At 45.6% G+C, this 19401-nt stretch overlaps 1 protein-coding gene across 4 annotated transcripts in view; it reads right to left on the reverse strand.

Annotated features, from left to right (window-relative positions):
• The window catches only part of LOC118789792 (muscarinic acetylcholine receptor M3-like), a 106845-nt gene that overhangs the window by 26977 nt on the left and 60467 nt on the right, over window positions 1–19401 (reverse strand). Inside the window, exon 1 of one of the 4 annotated variants that reach the window (XM_036546433.1) lies at window positions 7503–7520. The exons of the other annotated variants lie outside the window; for them this stretch is intronic. The gene's annotated coding sequence lies outside the window, so the exon portion shown is untranslated. Of the gene's footprint in view, window positions 1–7502; window positions 7521–19401 lie in introns of those variants that run through there. 4 annotated transcript variants of the gene reach the window in all.

The raw sequence follows: 19401 nt of genomic DNA on the forward strand, positions 1-19401 counted from the left end.
TTCCCCTTTTATTCCTTTATCCTCAGTGCAGCAACAGAGGTCAAATCTCCAGCAAAACCAACTGATCAGTGTACAGGAAAGGGAAAGCGTACATCTTGATTGATCTTTGTAACACCTGCCTAAGAATTAATGAGGCAATCAAATGAAGGAAGATTTGGGCTGTTTGTTTTGGTTTAAATTCTCTTTAAATATTCGTATGCTCCCATGTGAAGGATTTCATTTCGGTGTTGGGCAGAATTGCTGTAGTTCTAACAAATGCAGAAATGTACCCCTTTATGAAAGAGGTAAATTACTGTATGCTGAAACATACAGTCAGGGAATATATTTGTATACCTATGTCAACACATGACATTTTTTTAAGAAGTGTCAATTTCATAGATGTATTTATAAGCACATATTATAGAACAGTTTCCAGTGTGTGTGCGTGTTCAGATTTTGATTTCTTTTAACACACTAAAAAGTTTTTGCAGTGGACAGTGTAATGTAATTTCAGTACAAAATGATCACTGCATTTCACTGACTTAAGGAGATTGTTAGCATACAGTCATTATTCAGGATTGGCTCAAACCCTTCAGGAGTCTGGGACATACAAGCAAAGGCCAGAGCTGGACTCAACATATGAACCCTGCAAAGTCAGTCTGTAAAGGAAAATAAATACATTAACTGGTTAATGCTACTGTTATCATCACTGAGCTGATCTCTCCCACCCAGCAGAGTGCCCACAGGAGGACTGAGCTGCTACCCTCCAGCCCTCATTACATCCTCATTACGCCCTCATTACACCCTCATTACGTCCTCATTACGCCCTCATTACGCCCTCATTACACACTGCATCTCCTGCTCTGATTGTAAATCACTCATGATTGCACTGCGATGGCTACATTCTGCTGCGGGTAATGATGCACAGAAATGCACTGTGATGAAGGTTCTGCTGCATGTGTGAAATAATGGCACTGTAAGAGGAAAAGGCTTACACTGGTCTTCCTGGTCTGTAGTGTCACACTGGTATAATGCAGTACACACACACAAACTATCTCACTGTGACTTAAGCATTTCGGTCCTATACCTAAATATTTACCTTTTTATTTCGATCATACTTATTTTACATTCATTTCCATAGTGTGGCAGAATTACATTTTACACAATATCCATTATACACAATATATCAATAAAACTGTCTTCTTAAGTGCTCTGCCAGGGATTGGAACAGGCAACCTTCTGGTTAAAGCCCATTTTCCTTGACCAGTATACCACAGCTGGACACATTCATACTGCTTTAGGAAACAACATTCCCCCTGTTCCCTTTGCATGGTGTACTTTTAACAGCATTCTGTCATTAACCTTTAACAACCGGACCTATATTGATCAGAAATATTGATGGTTGATTGAATATGCTTGTTTAATTTAAAAATATATAAAATAACGCATTCCAGTGCAAGTAAACTATTCAACCCTGCCCACCTTCCCTGGGGGAGGAATTCCACAGCTCTGCAGCTGGCCCCTCCCTGTAGGTGTTTCCATGTGATCTGCCTGAGGTGCTACATAGCTAATTAATGCATTTGCTTTGCTACAGTTAATCCCCCAGCTGCACACAGGATATTCTGAATCAGATATTCCCGTGTCCTTGGTGTAACGTGCGACTCCCCTAATCCCACTGCAGTCGCAGCTCCAGGTCTTCGGCAGCATCTGCATCCACATGAGGAAGAGAGGCATGACAGGAGGAGGGACACTGCTATCTGCTGTTAATGCTCTTTACCAAGTTAATTTAGGAATCACCCTACAGGTACTTTGTTTTTTTTTTGCTTTATACCTCCTGTATAACCCCGAGCCTGAGCCTGTCCACTACAGAGTGATCATTAGCAAAGCGCATACACAATCACTTGCAGAAGAATGCTATGCTGAGCACCCACACATCAGAAAACATCTCTGTGCAACTCTATGCAGATCTACGCTAACGTTTGCACCAAACAGCCCTAACTGTCCTGATACAAACAGCTGGGTCAACAGTCCCCAACCCTAACCGTGCTGGGTCAACAGTCCCCATCCCTAACCGTGCTGGGTCAACAGTCCCCATCCCTAACCGTGCTGGGTCAACAGTCCCCAACCCTAACCGTGCTGGGTCAACAGTCCCCATCCCTAACCGTGCTGGGTCAACAGTCCCCATCCCTAACCGTGCTGGGTCAACAGTCCCCAACCCTAACCGTGCTGGGTCAACAGTCCCCAACCCTAACCGTGCTGGGTCAACAGTCCCCATCCCTAACCGTGCTGGGTCAACAGTCCCCAACCCTAACCGTGCTGGGTCAACAGTCCCCAACCCTAACCGTGCTGGGTCAACAGTCCCCAACCCTAACCGTGCTGGGTCAACAGTCCCCAACCCTAACCGTGCTGGGTCAACAGTCCCCATCCCTAACCGTGCTGGGTCAACAGTCCCCATCCCTAACCGTGCTGGGTCAACAGTCCCCAACCCTAACCGTGCTGGGTCAACAGTCCCCAACCCTAACCGTGCTGGGTCAACAGTCCCCATCCCTAACCGTGCTGGGTCAACAGTCCCCATCCCTAACCGTGCTGGGTCAACAGTCCCCATCCCTAACCGTGCTGGGTCAACAGTCCCCATCCCTAACCGTGCTGGGTCAACAGTCCCCATCCCTAACCGTGCTGGGTCAACAGTCCCCATCCCTAACCGTGCTGGCACTGCGCTGTCTCCACCCACACTGCACTGAACACCATTGAACACACTTCTGTGCTGACACTCCCTCTGAACACTACAGTGAGCTTTCACAAAGGAGAGCAGAAAAATCTGCTCCCATTGAAAAGCTGGCTGATGATCACCCTCATATCCACAGCAGCCAGACGCAAAGTGACAAACTCCAGAACCTTCCCATGATGCCGAGGGCCGTGTGAGCACTCCCTCTGCTCCCCATTCCTCAGCTGCGGATGCTGGCAGTGGGGGAGGCGTGGCCGGTGTTAGCCTAAAGCCACGCCCACATTGCCACGGTGCACGACACTCTCTGTGCCACATGGGAAATCACATCGTTTTTGCGGCGGAACAGCGCTGAGACAGTGAGTCACAGCTAATGAGAGACACAGCGCCAGGTAATTCATCTCCTGGCCTCACACACCCTGGCGATCACTTGCGTCTGCTTGGAAGTAACACTGCAGCACATGGCAATGAACTGTGTACTTGTAATTCTAGTCATTACAAATCATCATATTTTATTACTGTTTTTCCATTGTCTTAAATATAGATTATGACAGGAACATACCACACTGCAGACTCCAGCAAAGTTCAACGGCAGGTCAGCGGCACTGGAACCAAAGGCAGCTCTAGAGCAAGAGCTTTTGGGTTTCTTTGGAAAATGGTCTGTCCCACCGGAGTCATTCCGAATTTATCCATTCATGCACCCCTCTCTGGAGACAAAGCCTTACCCTAAATGTGAAGCTCAGATGCAGAGATAGAAAGAGACAAAGTGGGCTGCACAGAACAGCTCACTCATGACTAGCCTAAGATTACCTAGAATTCATCATGAAATGACATAATTATGTACTTAAATAGGTTACGTGGTGGGATTACAACAAAATACAACCAGGGTTTTTCAACAATTTATTTATCACTTACCATACTGAAATGAACATGGCCCAGACATCGAGGTATACGCACCAACAGACCCCTTAGTATGTTATTCATGTCTACACACTGGACACAGTAAAAGTATTAATATTAATGTCATTATTGACTTTGACTGTGGGCTACAGTGGATCTGGTCCAGGGCTGATTTTGGCTGTCCCTGTCTGCTGGTACCAGACCTGTCTCAGTCAAGCCTGGTGTCTGCAGATTTAAAATAAATCCCACTGGAAACAGCCACTCTGACACTCACAGTGTCCTGCCTGCTGCTACACTACAAGGAATCAGATGGTGAACAACAGCTTGCTGTGCAAGTGACCGATCTGGGTTTTGGATCCAGTCCACTTCTGTCCTTTCTGAAGATATCTGACAGTGATAGTCATTAACACAGATGTGCTGTTGGAAGCAACCCGTCTTCTCTACCCACTGTATCAGCCAGTGCTGCTATACAGCATGCAGATAAGTGCCTGTTGGATGTTATTTTGCATCATGTTGCCATTATCTGACAGATTAGTGATCTGTCAGAGCTACATTAGCCTCTGGCTGATCTCCCTTTGGACTCTGAGGTTGGGGAGATCAGATGCTGGGTGCCGGAGGTAACACCTGTCTACATTTTGGGAAACATGATGTGTGAACGGGAGGACCAAAATGAGAAAAAGAAGCAAGGTCAAAGGTCACGGCCACAACGGAGAGAAACTGCACCATGACCAGAAGCTGCAAAACCAAGGGCTCATGCACAGGTGTGAAGACTGATGCTGGACTGGAGAGAGACTGCAGCAGCACCTCGAGTCTGATGAAGCAGCAATCAGAAGGGAAATGCTGCCGCTGGAAGCGCAGCTTCAGGTTAGCCGCAGCCTGCTGAATGAGTGGAGCTGGTCTGATGTCACAGGTAGGAGTGCCAGCCAACAGAGCCGTGCTACCATCCAAGAAAAATAACACAGGGTGCTGGGAGGAGCAGGAGCGGGGCGGAGCAGTGGGGCGGAGCAGTGGGGAGGAGCGAGTTCTGGGAGGAGCAGGGGGGAGCAGGTGCTGGGGGGAGCGGGTGCTGGGAGGAGCAGGAGCGGGGCGGAGCAGTGGGGAGGAGCGGGTGCTGGGAGGAGCAGGTGCTGGGGGGAGCGGGTGCTGGGGGGAGCAGGTGCTGGGAGGAGCGGGAGCTGGGAGGAGCGGGTGCTGTGAGGAGCAGGTGCTGGGAGGAGCGGGTGCTGGGAGGAGCGGGTTCTGGGGGGAGCGGGTTCTGGGGGGAGCGGGTTCTGGGGGGAGCAGGTGCTGGGGGGAGTGGGTGCTGGGAGGAGCGGGAGCTGGGATGAACAGGAGCTGGGAGGAGCGGGTTCTGGGGGGAGCGGGTGCTGGGGGGAGCGGGTGCTGGGAGGAGCGGGTGCTGGGAGGAGCGGGTGCTGGGGGGAGCGGGTGCTGGGAGGAGCAGGAGCTGGGATGAACAGGAGCTGGGGGGAGCGGGTTCTGGGGGGAGCGGGTTCTGGGGGGAGCGGGAGCTGGGGGGAGCGGGAGCTGGGGGGAGCGGGAGCTGGGGTGAACAGGAGCTGGGAGGAGCGGGTTCTGGGGGGAGCGGGTTCTGGGGGGAGCGGGTTCTGGGGGGAGCGGGTGGGGAGAAAGGGGCGCAGCTGAGGAACAGTGTGCAGCACCAGATCTCCTCTGTGAATGAAAGCTTGGCTCTCTGCTGCCTGAGAGGGGACCAGTTTAGATGCATGCAGAGATAACAGAGGTGAGGATTCGTCTGGAGCAGTAAGCAGAGCAGAGAGACAGGGTTTAAAATGCAGAGTTTAAACACAGTTTATGGTAGACTGACATTCTGGCAGATATCAACTCATCATGGAGTAAGTGGTGTGGATCCCTGCTTTTCAGAGGGGCAAAGGACCGAAAGAGGGAAATATGATTGGCATAATGGAAACAGGAAAAACAGGAGTGGAAAAATAGCCGATAACAGTCAGAAACAGCATATTCAAGTGATTTACTATAAAGGGGAAGAGGAGGGGGTCCAGTGCTGATCCTTGAGGAACTCTCGTTGAGAAATTGAGTAAGATATTGAGACAATCTCTCCCAGTGACCATTTACAGTTACATACTACATTTACAGTTACATACTACATTTACATATAGTGTGTCTTTTTTGGCACAGGCCAGCCATATCATCAAGCAAGGCAAATGAGCACATTCCACAATAATGTCCATTCATAATTACTATTTAAATTTTGCATTTGTTAATGGTTTTTTTGTCCTTTTTTGTCTCATACTAGCATCCAATAAAATGAGCACTTACTTCTTTTCATAAGTTGAGTACTTTTTCTCCTTTTTAAACGTCTGTCAATTCAAAACAAATGTGACTGCAAGGTATTAGCCATTAGATAGTGGGTCCATTTTCGATTCGGTCTGGGGCCAAGTTATAAATAACTGCAATAATTTCCCATGATGATAAAGTGATTAAGTTCCAGTGTCTGCAGCTCTCTGCTGTGTCTGTCAGCTCCTGGTGTGATGCGAGTGAGTCTGGTCTCAGGAATGACTCAGGGAAATGGGCTGGAACTGTTTGCCTGCACTGCTTGTCCATCTCCTCTTGCAGTGAGATAATTAGTGAGCGTTCCACACCACCGCATGCGCTGTCAGTGTGAAATGAAGCTCAGACACCAATGGCAATCTAAGGTACTTTAGCCGGATCGAAGTCACACTCAAACAAGTCACACCCTCCACACCCTCCACCCCCCAAGCACAGCCAGCCTCCCTCACCCCCAGGGAGTACCGAAGGGAGGGGCAGGTTCAGCTATAAACTCAGTTAATCGTATCACCTGTTACGCTTTTTCGCTTCTCTTTTCCCCTTTAAAACCACTTCCTGCTAAATATCGGTTAGAATTTTAGACTAACTGGACTCAATATCAGTAGAAATCCCATTCATTGTCCTGTGCAGGGAAGATAATTAAAGATTCCCCCCCTTCTCATCTTTAAAATAATAATTACCATACTTGTGAACAGCCAATCAGTGGGTGGAATGGTGTTGTAAAGTGACCTGCCAGGAATATCATCAGCTAAACTCCTGACAAGCGAGAACTTGTCATAACTGTAATGAAAATGCATGCGTATCCAGTCATTAAACAGTTAAATGTATACGCTCCTTTCAGCTCCTTTCAGCTGGAGGTCTGTAAAGTACTTCATCCTCTCTTCATAATAAATGTGAATGTTATACAGCATGAATTATGAAACTATGGAATTCATTCATTGATACTTTTCTTATGCACCAAAAGAGCACTTTCGTGAAAAATTCAGAGAGCTGCCCTACTGCAAGACTCTTGTCGTTGTTAAAAAGGAAAGCACAGATTCAGATGGGAGATCTCCCTTACTTTTTAGAATCCTATTTAGATGTTGTTGATTGCAAAAAAAAAAAAAAAGAAACCGCTCATTTGATAATGTCAGTTCGCTAAAATACTTTATAACACAAACTCCGGGAAGCACAGCCCCAGGAAATGCCATGACAAGAGTATCAGAGTGAGTCGCTGTTATGGTGCATTCTCCCAGAGTGAGTCAGCAGCACCGTATGCAGTGAGCAGTGTGTAAGAGATTGCTGTGTGTGAGTGAATAAAGATTTCTGTGTGTGAGTGAATCACTGCATGGACTGCGGGGGTTGAGGCAACACAGAGCGAAAGCTTAGTCTCCATGCTCCTCTTCTCATGAAAAACTGCTGCTCCAGACATTTACTGCTACATATCTTACATTACAATCACTGCACTCAGGAAGCACGGGATTTCCATTACGTGTGAAAGGGATTACATGAACATCTTTTTATCAGCTAGTACTCATGTTACAAAATAGATACAGGCAACTCAACCACAGTTCCCTCAGACAGTAAAGTGTAGATGCCCGATATGCAGGTCACTCACCCACAGGTGTTTGGGAATGGATACAGGACCCTGAAAGTGTGAAAACAGGCCATTACAACACATCACATTTTAGTGAGTGGAAATAGAACATTCAGATTCTGTTCTGTTACACATGTCATATAAAAGCTGTCCCCTTCCATATGAAAATGTTTTAGGTGTACAAAATGTTTCAAAAACTCAAGGGGTTATTTTTCTCACAGCTTGAAAATTTGCATTTTTATTCAAACTCAAGCTGGGGGTCACTTATGTATGGCTGCAGTGCAATCACTCTGCCATATACAGACTCTCTCCCAGGGCTGCCTGTCAGCTCAGTGTTAATTTACACAGCAGGAAGAATACAGACAGAATATGCATTACCAGCTCTTTACATTTCAGCACCTCCCAGGCAGCCTGCAGCACAGGGCACCGCAGTCTGCAAACTGCAAGATGTACAGCTGGTTTGACTGATGACAGGTTACAGGTGTATATCGGCGCAGGTGTTGGAGGTCCTGCAGTGCCATTATACCTGCTGTCTCTGACAGCTTCCACACTCCTGCCCAGCACACAGCTTTACAGAATGCTGGAAAAGGCTGCCAGCACATTCAGTACAGACACACAGCTCACACAGCTCACCAAGCTCATTCAATACATGAGAACTCACTGCTTTCTCAGCAAAGCCATCACAGGGCAAGCCTACCTCCTCTACTTAAACTTACTGCCATCACTACAGACAGTTTCCATTTGAAATGAACTCTGGGTGTAAAAGGCCATCTGCCTTGCTTCATAGTAGTACAACTATAACAGGACTGACTTGGGAAAAAAGACAAATATGTGAAGTATATCCTTCAAAAAGAAAGCATTACACCAGCGCAAGCGAAATGACAAGTTGTCACGTTTGGAAAGAAAACATACCTGTATCATAACAAGCGGGCCAAAGGACTTCGGCTTGAATGTTTCTTTTGAATGTTTTTTTTTCTTTTCAAATGAATGATTTACTTTTTTCACTTAATTGGTGTTTTGTTACGAAGCTGTCTGGGAAATGAAGACAGAAGGTATAACAGAACACACTGACTGTGGAATGTGGGAGTGTATTAATCAGTCTACTTACACAGACAGCTTTAATGAAGAACAGCTGTGTTTTTTATATGCAGTCTTTTCTCCACCCTCGACACTTCACAATAAGGCCTAAGAAAATGGTACAGACGCAATATTGCAATTCTCAACACCTGTCTGTGGACTTTTGTTATTTGGGTGTGGGAATGGAGTCTTTGTTATGTGGGAATGGACTACCAGCTAAGGTAGGGAGTTGGTGAAATATTACATACAAATCATTTAACTGTGTATTTTCTAGTTGATACTGTTATCGTGATACTGTTCATTTACCATATTAGTTTGTTGAGTTGAAAAGAAAGCTTGAGGAGAGAGGAAGCCTTATTTAGAAGATAACTGGAAATCTGTTGTGTGTGTGTCAGCGCTGGTGTGAGAGCGGTGTGTCAGCGCTGGTGTGAGGGCGGTGTGTCAGCGCTGGTGTGAGGGCGGTGTGTCAGCGCTGGTGTGAGGGCGGTGTGTCAGCGCTGGTGTGAGAGCAGTGTGTCAGCGCTGTGAGGGCCGTGTGAGCGCGGTGTGTCAGCACTGTGAGGGCCGCGTGAGCGTGGTGTGTCAGTGCTGTAAGGGCCGTGTGAGCGCGGTGTGTCAGCACTGTGAGGGCCGCGTGAGCGTGGTGTGTCAGTGCTGTAAGGGGCCGTGTGAAAGTCTGCTGGCCTCTCAGCACCGCATACTGCAGCACTCAGACCCAATGCCACCCCATCCCTCTGCAGGCTTGCAAGGTGACATCAGCACTGAGGCACTGCACTGCCCCGGGAGAGCCCATCTCCCCCACCGGCCCCACCTCCACCCTGCCTCTCCCCCTCTCCCCCGTCCTGCCCCACCCGCCCCACCCCCACCCCCACCCCCACCCTGCCTCTCCCCCTCTCCCCCTCTCCCCCCCTAACCCACCCATCCCACCCCCACCCTGCCTCTCCCTCTCTCCCCCCAACCCACCCATCCCACCCCCCTCCTTCCTCTCCCCCCCTAACCCAACCCCCAACCCCCCCTCCTTCCTCTCCCCCTCTGCCCCTCTCCCCCACCCACCCTCCTTCCTCTGCCCCTCTCCCCCCCTAACCCACCCACCCCACCCCCCTCCTTCCTCTCCCCCACCCTCTCTCTCCCCCTCTCTCCCACCCACCCCACCCCGCCCTGCCTCTCCCCCTCTCCCCATTTCTATAAGGAATTCCATCTCTGGATCATTGCCTGTGTTGCGCTCCTTTAAAATGACTAACATTATTGCTTTGAACAGATGATTTCCTCATTTTTGTAAAAAATCCATCTTAAATGTTAAGCGGGAAAAGAAAAGGTTTGCCATTAGATCAATCTTTTAATGTTTTATTCGGAACATATATCTTACCTCCCAAGTGACCACAGAGATAAATTACACATTGAAAGTGTCTGTGTTCTACAGTCACTTACTGGAAAGCAACCCCCTCATTCTCTGCAGGCAGAAAATCCATCCTGAGTGAGAGGATTGAGAGAGATGCAGAGCGCTGGGAACGGCCTGCATCCTGTCCTCCCCTGGCATTTCCTCTGCTTTCATAGAGTCACACACGCACAGCCCATTTCCAGCTACAGGTTGAACTAATGTCTACATCAAAAGCACAATTTCATTTTTTCCATTCCTGAGGCAATGTTTGATTCATTAACACTACTGAAGTTTTTGGTTCATTCTGCAGGGTTGACTTTTTTCCTTGAAAATGCAACATCAAATTAAGCAGTTGAAATAAATGATCCTATAGGAGTGATCTTTTCCCACCACTTTGCAATCCCATCATGCAATACAGTTGATGTATCTTCAGCAGCTAAGAGATATACCGGTGGAAAAAAGGCTAATCCTCTCCACACCGTGCAGCCTGAGTCTCCAGGCTTTCAGAGAGTTCACGTTCAGAGAGCCGGGCTGCCGGTGGACAGCTGTAAGATCTGGGATTCCATTCTGCTTCACAGAGAGAGGAGCTGCTGCCGGCAGGCCTCAGCTTTGTAGTGGACACAGACTGACCCGCAGGGTCGCTGGTCACCGCTGAGCTTTGATCTGAAACGCGCTCACTTTAGCAGCTGCCACAGCTCATATATGCACCGGCACTGTGGCAGGAACACAATCTCTCACCACCTACCAGGACCTCAGTGGCTGTATGTACCGTACAGATGCATCTGACTACACCTGCCTTTACCCATGTGCATAGTGCTTACAGTACAGCTGCTTTCCATTTAAACAATAACATCATAATCAAGATTTACATCTGCTCTCCTTCTGTATGCACGGCTGAATACAAATTAAGTGCTGAGTGAGTCCTTTGGCCATGTATACGCCGCTATGCCACAGAGTCCTTTGGCCATGTATACGCTGCTACGCCACAGAGTCCTTTGGCCATGTATACGCTGCTATGCCACAGAGTCCTTTGGCCATGTATACGCTGCTACGCCACAGAGTCCTTTGGCCATGTATACGCTGCTATGCCACATTTCATGTCCCCGCAGGTCTCTGCAGCCTCTCTGTTGCAGCCTCTCATTTTCTGTTGTGTAAAGAAGCGGCACAATGAGCAGTACTGATCAGCAGAAATCATCAATGATTTGTATAACTTTAAAGTGCATAGATAATGAGCATTACTGTAAGGTATGTCTAACAGTGTTAGCGTTCGTAGGAGAAGGGTGAAGGCTGGAATTAGAACAGCCTTGAGAGGTTTAAAAGCGCCCCACAGACAGTGCCTCACTGTGTGCTGATTATCCCAGCATGCTACACCTCATTTCCCCCCAGGGGACTTCCTCCAAACAAACATAGGGCAAAGCGCACACAGGTACAGCACAGCCCGAGCCACCAGGACCTACTCAACATGCAGCAGGTTTTTTTTCTTTCTTCTGTTTTTTTTTCTTCTGCTTTCATTCTGTGATGAAATACAGAATAGTCATGCTGTTAATGACTTGGGCATTTCGGATTTAGTATACAATGTGTAGCACAGCCCGATTACTTTACAGGCCAGAGCCTCTGTGTGTCTCTGTGCTCCTGCTGCCTCCCTGGCCTCAGTCCTGCCTCTGATCTATTCACTTCCACTTTGGACAGCATCCTTCTCTCTCCTCACCAGTGATGGTCCACCCAGTCGCTGTTTTGGGTATTTCTTCTTAGGTGTTGAGCAATGTCTATGTCCATAGCTCTGCAGTGGAACTGGATAAGTAATAGTTTCTAAAATACTGCGCTATCTTAGCGGAGTTTGGCCCCTAGCAGCCCGCAGGAGCTGCTTTCTTCCTCCTGTTTTCACTCAGCCATGAAGATAAATGGAGGCTTAGCGGTGGCGTGCTGTCTCTGCAGACCTCAGTGCTTCATGCAAACGTCTGTGCTAATGGCGGAATGAATGCAGAGCGCTGGCCAAAGCAAGCACCCTGCTTCCTCAGTCTGAGGAGCTGGGAGGGAATTCGAGGCGCTGAACAGACCCAATCCCATTAAAAACAGATCAACAACAGCGGGCTTTTCAGAACCAGCAACAGTGTTCTGGAGACCAGACAGAGTGATTACTATTTCATCAACCCAGATCCATATTTCAGTATCATACAATCTCTGTGATTGAGCAGTAAAACCTCGAGCTGCAGGAGCATTTTAACCCAACAGCAGACACAGTAAGAGCCCTCATGGGAACACAGGTGTGTCGGTGCATCTCGACAGGCTTGAAACAGAAGTCAAAACACGGTGCTGCCCTGGCAGGTCGCGGCTGTCTACAGCAGCAGCCTACAAAGGGACACACTGCCAAGGGTTCACTGTAGAGCAGAACACTCAAAGCCGCCACGAGACTGGAATCAAAACACACGGCGGAGAGACCACACCGCTGTCACCCTCCAACTGACGGTGGAGAGACCACACCGCTGTCACCCTCCGACTGACGGCGGAGAGACCACACCGCTGTCACCCTCCGACTGACGGCGGAGAGACCACACCGCTGTCACCCTCCGACTGATGGCAGAGAGACCCTGAGTGGAGCTGGTGCCCAGACTGGAGACCTCCGAGGCCAAACAAATGCTAAATAAGTGCCTCTCTCTCCACCTCAGCTGATGCATGGTGAGAGTTTAGGCACAAAATGGCTGATGTCCTTCAGCTGTCAGTGCAAAGTGCTTAGTGATCATCTGAATCTGCTGTATAAATAACTATTATTAGCAGTAGCAGCAGTAGTGGTAGCAGTAGTTTACACACACTGATATACGGCAGATGGAGGTAAAAGGAACATATGTATGATGTCTTCCTATGACAGTCCTTCCAGTGGTAAAGAGTACTTACACTGAGTACTGGCTTTCTCACCAAAGAAGAAAGTGTAAAAGAAGCAGATTTTTCTGATCTTCAATGCTGAATTTACATGAGAGAGCAAGAAAGTGTTTTTTCTTTGAAACACATGCACAGTTCTTAAGCAATCAGATACACCTGGGAACCTCTCTGGGAATTGCTGTTTAATGCTTTCTCACAGATACCAGTGTTTCCAGTGGTATCCAAAGTTAATGAGTACTCATCCTGAAGCCCCGTCCACCAACCACTGATTGCAGTTGCAGACAAGAAAACGAGTTGGCACTGACTGCAAGCAATGAACAGTGAGAGTACTGCCCAATGGGAGAGTACCAGTGAGAGTACTGCCCAATGGGAGAGTACCAGTGAGAGTACTGCCCAATGGGAGAGTACCAGTGAGAGTACTGCCCATCAGGGACAGTAACAGTGAAAGTGTGAAAGGGTATGTGATTGATACAATACAGCACCAGATTCTTCAAAAAGACTCAGTTAATTCTCAAACTGTTAAAATGTTAAATGATCCATAGCATCTTGCTAAAATCACTGCCAGTTTGAAAAGAAAATAAGATTTAACAAAATCATTTGTAAATATTTAAATATTTGTAAGCATTAGAATATTTTACACTCCCTGATTTGTGGTTTGGTCCAGAGCTGTGAGAACACATTGGCAGTCAAAGGTACGGAGAGAGGCTGGCCACTGACAGACCCATCTCCTGTGGTAGCTCTGGAGCCATGGCAACCACGGGATGCTTCAGATGCCTCTCCTCTGGGTACAGATTTCAGAGGCACTGCCCTGCAAAACAATCTTGTGGTTCTTCTCCTTTCTTAATCCGCATTATCCTGAGGACTTCCACAAACGCTCGCCTTTCTAACCCAATGACCACAGCTGTAATTGATGAAAGAACAAGGTAAAGAGAATGTCACCTACATTTCTGGCCTCATCTCACTGCTAATGGAAACTTAGATGGGGAGCTCCAATATAGTCATTAGCTTTCTGTGTGTGTGTGTGTGTGTGTGTGTGTGTGTGTGTGTGTGTGTGTGTAGGGCTTTAGAGTGACAGCAGTACTATGAACTGCTTGCTTTTTGCCAGTGCTTATTTTTCAATAATCAACTTACTGAAAAATTGGTAAAAATATTTCACTTTAATAAAAATATTGGACAAAATTACTTTTAATCTCTTGGACCCAGAAGTGAACCATATAACCTGGTTTCATTACAAAAAGGCAGCCAGAACATCAGTCTTGTAACCCTAAAGATGTGGTTGATACAATCAGCTGTACTGTAGTTCAGACACCTCTGCTGTGAGCATATGATCCCTGCTTATTTAGGCTGGCACTGAAGGGCATGTATTCCTGCCAAAGGCAAATTAAGAGGGTGACTGAGGCTGATTTATATCTTAACCTTAAATAATCAGCCAATGCATGTTGTCTTTATGTCACTGGACACCATCATACAGTGATTCAACAAACACACTATGTAAGTCCAAACTGGGCTTTGTTTTCAAGGGCCACATTATTGGGGAAACAGAATCATTTCCTCTTTAGCCACAACAGAGCTCTGATTATTTGGCAACTGTCAAAATTCATCATACAAAAATTCAATAGCAAAGACATGCACTGTTCATAAAATTGCTGGGACAATTTTAAACTTTTAGCAAACTTCAGGTTATTCTGAGCCTCCATCAATAGTAGTGTTAGGAAAACTATACTACCATAATACATACATTCAGCACAGTTTTGAGCCGTAATTTTCGGCATGTCTAATGAAGGAGAAAGAACCTGAACGACAGCCAGCAAAAATAATGATTATATTTCAGAATGATGGAGGAGAGAGAGGGGTAGCTTCACTCCTGTGTCTGGAGCTAATGAAGCAGATGAAAGCAGATACCTGCGAGCTGAGCTCAGAATAATAAAGACTGTTACACACATTGTGTTTGCTTATATTACAGGCATAGCACAGGACACCGTAACACAATATTGATCGAGGCGATTCTCAAAAACCGTCTGTGCCTTTCAGTGGTTTCCCGGTAATCAGCTCACATAAAACCTTTCATTGCTTCAGCTAATGAACTCATTTGAGTGCATGCATGTATACACACACACACATATACACGCACACACACACACACACACCAGCATTTTCACATGCCATTGTGGTCCCTCACTAGTGCTGTGTTGTTTTTACTTTCTGCAAGGTTACTCTTCAAAGATAAACATTAATTAATTAATTAATTCATAATCATTTTACACCACAGTTCTTTTTCCTGCTCCATTACATGATACATCAGTAGTCAAAATTCAACCATTGTCTTCCATGAAGTATTTTGAAAACATCACATTCCATCTTGCCTATAACTGCTTAAGACATTCTGAGAAATGATACCAAATATTCAATTTTGTGCTCTGAGTAGTAGCACTGTTTATAATTTATTCAAAAGAAATAATCATGAAATCTATCCCACAAAGTGAAAAAAAAATATACCGTTTTGCCCTTTGTGTTGTTAAATATCTCCCAATGTTGCATAAGCACAATTCACGGCAGTGACAGCAGACTAGCTGAGCCAGCAGGCTTTGTGAAATCAGTATAACTGAGGCGTGGCAACGAGGCGTGGCAACGAGGCGTGGCACCGAGGCGTGGCACCGAGGCGTGGCACCGAGGCGTGGCACCGAGGCGTGACAACGAGGCGTGGCAACGAGGCGTGGCAACGAGGCGTGGCAACGAGGCGTGGCACCTGTGTAAGAAGGTTTCAGCGTTTGGTACTTTTCTGTGTTACAGAAGCGGCACAGAGTTGCGACTAAAGTGCTTGGAGCCTTTAAGACTGTAAATGCACAGTGCAGGGAAAATGAAAACAAATAAAATCTGCTGAAAATTCTACACAGATTTTTAGCAAACACTGACTCTCACAGCCCTCAGAAATTCTAAAATGACATCTCTCCCACTGAGACCGAAGGAAGAGCCACTGTTTCCCTTGGGACAGAATATCACAAGTTACTCTTTTATTTGCTGCGTTTCAGCCAAAGGAAAATTAGTTGAATTAGCATTAAACCCGCATTAAAAGGACTTCCGAGTTTCACATGTTGTGTTTTCACATGAAACAAGTAGGAATGAAAGAGGGAAATCCCAAGCCAGTCTTTATCCCTGAACTGCAGTATTGTCACACAGGTACCATGTTGCACAGGTAACAGGGCTGCTATCCTGTGCCAATGATACTCTGTGCAGACATGCACAGGGTGATGTGCAGTATGGTGCAAATTCAGATCTACTCACTTCAGGTTCCACTCCTCCTTTAAAGTATCAGTAAACTCTACTACTGAAGAAGGCCATCTTGGCCTTGCCCCAATCCTGCTCATCCAAAAGATGTTTTATCAGGTTGAAGTTGGAGCTCAATGCTGGCCACTGTAATTTTCTGATATTCTCTTCAAACTGTACTTAATCACACCTACAGTCACACCCATTTCCTGTAGTAAGATCCCACGATCTTTGGTAGAACAGCATAGTGCTTTATACTCTTACTAACCACAGCCCTTTACCACAAATGACATTCTTAAACCTTAACTCTAACTCTACTCGGTAGTCAGCCAGCTTGCCAGCACAACACGGCAGCCATTTGTCTTGTTTGCAGTTTTTCATCATCTGCATTATCTGACATAACACCACAACAGAAAGAAGAATGCAAAGCAGGGTGAGGCGCGGCTATCTGAGGAGTGTAGCTCACTGACCTGTATTCGTGCATAATCCTAAAACACATTCTCTCAGTGTGAAACACTCACATCAAAGGCTACAGGCTTAGGACTGGCTGTGTCACTGTTTGTCCCCCCAATTACTGACTCGCTCGTCACCTGTTATTTGCAGAATTCAAACACAAAATACAGTAAAACCATGTTTTATTTCAGTTTCAGTTTTGTGAAGATTAACTCAAATTGATACGTTTGTTGATAAAAATTGCAACCTCCAGTTGTACTAAATACTGTAGACTCAGCCTTATTGCAGGCAGCTTGTGGCACTGGTGTTGATAGCTTGTGATGGATTGTGATTTTAAAGTCAAATCACCTTGCAAGTAGAGACATCTGAAATTCAATGACCCAAAACCGCTTTTACAATGAAGTTTACTGCTGGCAAAAGGCACCAAAAATGGGAAATTCATGACATTACTGCTGCATTAAACTCAGTGTATGCATTTCTAAGGCCTTTCAGCACATTGATTTGATACATGCTATGATACTTTACCTACATTTGGTTACTTCACACCATTTGTACTCACCACTGCATAAATTGCTAAAGACTCAAACAGTAAAATATAGTCAAACAGTAAAATATAGTCTTCAAAAGAATAAGGGAAATAACCCTGAAAGTATTTGGTTACTATATGTACTTAGACAGTTGCTTCACAAAAATTTAGCAATTATGTGTATTGGTGATCAATCAGTTTGAGGGAGATCACTGCTATTTCATGTCACACAAATCTTCCCTGTAATCACCACTAATAAACATCTCCCATTATAGCTGAGATGCTTGCATAGGTGAGATGCTGACATCTCTGTATAGCAATGGGCTTGTTGTCTATCTGTTCATCCCTCCATCTATAGTAAGAGCAAATGGGTTTGAATTTGTATTTATTCTTACCCACAGTATCGATGTTGATGAAAAGCGATGTGAGAAAAAAAGGAAAATGAAACTCCAGCAACAGGGATAATAACAATATCTGCAAATAATATACAGACAAATGTATTTGGGTTCAGTTTTTCTTCAATTGGGTTTGCTTCTTAAAAATGCATCTCGGTGCAGAATCCTGCAAGACATGGTAGACTGACTTCAACAAAGTGCTTACCCAGCCTAAAGCACAAAAGCACAGACACAAAACATACAAGAACAGCAAAAAAAAAAAAAAACAACAACACATGCTGGCATACAGCATAGATAACACATACTTCCTCCTGAGCTTATGAGCCTACAACAGAAAGTGGAGATGGGTTTTTCAATGCCATGGTCCAGAGAGATGTGTGTTGTACACACTCCCAGCTGTTTCTCTTTTCCAAAGGAGCAGAATAAACCCTTATGTCCCAGTGAGAGACACATCAAGTCATCCTTTATTTCCTGGAAAATGATCCTTTTGTCTCACAGTTCTGTTTCAGTGAGATTAAGGACTTCATTGCAAATGTATATTTAATTTGGAGCTCCTTCTGCTCTGCATGCTACAGTATGCCTGAAAGCGCCACAGTGATGGCTGGTAACACATATGATCCTTCTCGGTTTTATCACACACTGAATGCTCGCCGGTGCAGAGGCTGCTCGTGCTTCCTCTCAGTGTAAGTGTGTGTTATGTGGGAATTCCGGAGTGCCATCCTGCAGGCCCAGACCAATGGTTTGCATTTCCTAGAGTTCACGCCCTCCAAATGTATTTCTAATTCCTCTTCATCTCTTCCCACAGCGCAAGTCATCTGTCATGCAGGCTACCAGCATTCATGTGGTTTAGTTCACCAATAATGTCACGATAATCACAGGATGTCCTGAGTTTCTCAGCCTGCATCCAAGCACAAACAAATATGCCTTTGGTGGGAACGGTAATTTAGGAGCCTCATTTTTTCAGCTGTATCAAACTAACCAAATTCAGAACATTTTTTCACAGTACACAACAGCACTCACGCAATAAATACACACTTCACTAGCATAAATTCATGACCATCAGTCATGAAAGCACAGCAGCAAAACTGGTTAAAAGTGGTTACATTTTGTACGCATGTTTATTATTATTTTAATTCATGAATTGAGATGTGACAGCAGAATAGCTTTATATTATTGCTGTGAAACATGAAGATGGCTCAGTTCTCTGGTTATTAATGAAAAAAAATGCAAAATGCTAAACCTGCATCACAGTTGAGATTTTTTTAATTCAGCTGACAATGAAATACTAATGTAGTAAATAAAAATATGACACCAAGATATCCTATGCTTTAAGAACTTAATGCATGAAACAAATGGATTAAATTAATCACACCATGTTTACGCCTATGAATACACAGTTATTTCAATAATCTGTTTACCATTTCAATAACAATTTCTGACATGAATCCCTTAATATTTCCTTATCCTACATGCTGTTTCCATGGTTTGTAAACCTGATGCATGATTATCACAGCTACAAAATACAATCAACACAATCACCATTTCCACAGAGTGGTGATGCAGTTTCCAACACACCTATGAATGCATCCGCATGGATTACAAAAATGATACTGATAAATTACAGTACTGCATTTAAAGTCAGACCCTGTAAGGCATGCTGTTTCGACACACTCATTTCTCTCACTCTACACTTAGGCAGATTTGGAAATATTATACTAAAGTTTGCTTCCAGCAAGGATGTGTTCAGCAAAAGCTAGGTGATAAAACACAATTTATCTCATTGAAAATGCAGCACTATTTTCCCAGGGGTAGGGTATTGCCACAGAACAGAAGGCATTTTCCTGTCCTTTGGGCTCATGTCCAAATGAAGTTATTTATCAGAAAAAAGACCTGTTGCCTGCACTGTCCATCTCTGTTCAGAAGCTCTGTATGCTGTTTTTAACCACGCTG

This window comes from Megalops cyprinoides, chromosome 15 (genome assembly GCF_013368585.1).
Source record: "Megalops cyprinoides isolate fMegCyp1 chromosome 15, fMegCyp1.pri, whole genome shotgun sequence".
Taxonomy (NCBI): Eukaryota; Metazoa; Chordata; class Actinopteri; order Elopiformes; family Megalopidae; genus Megalops; species Megalops cyprinoides.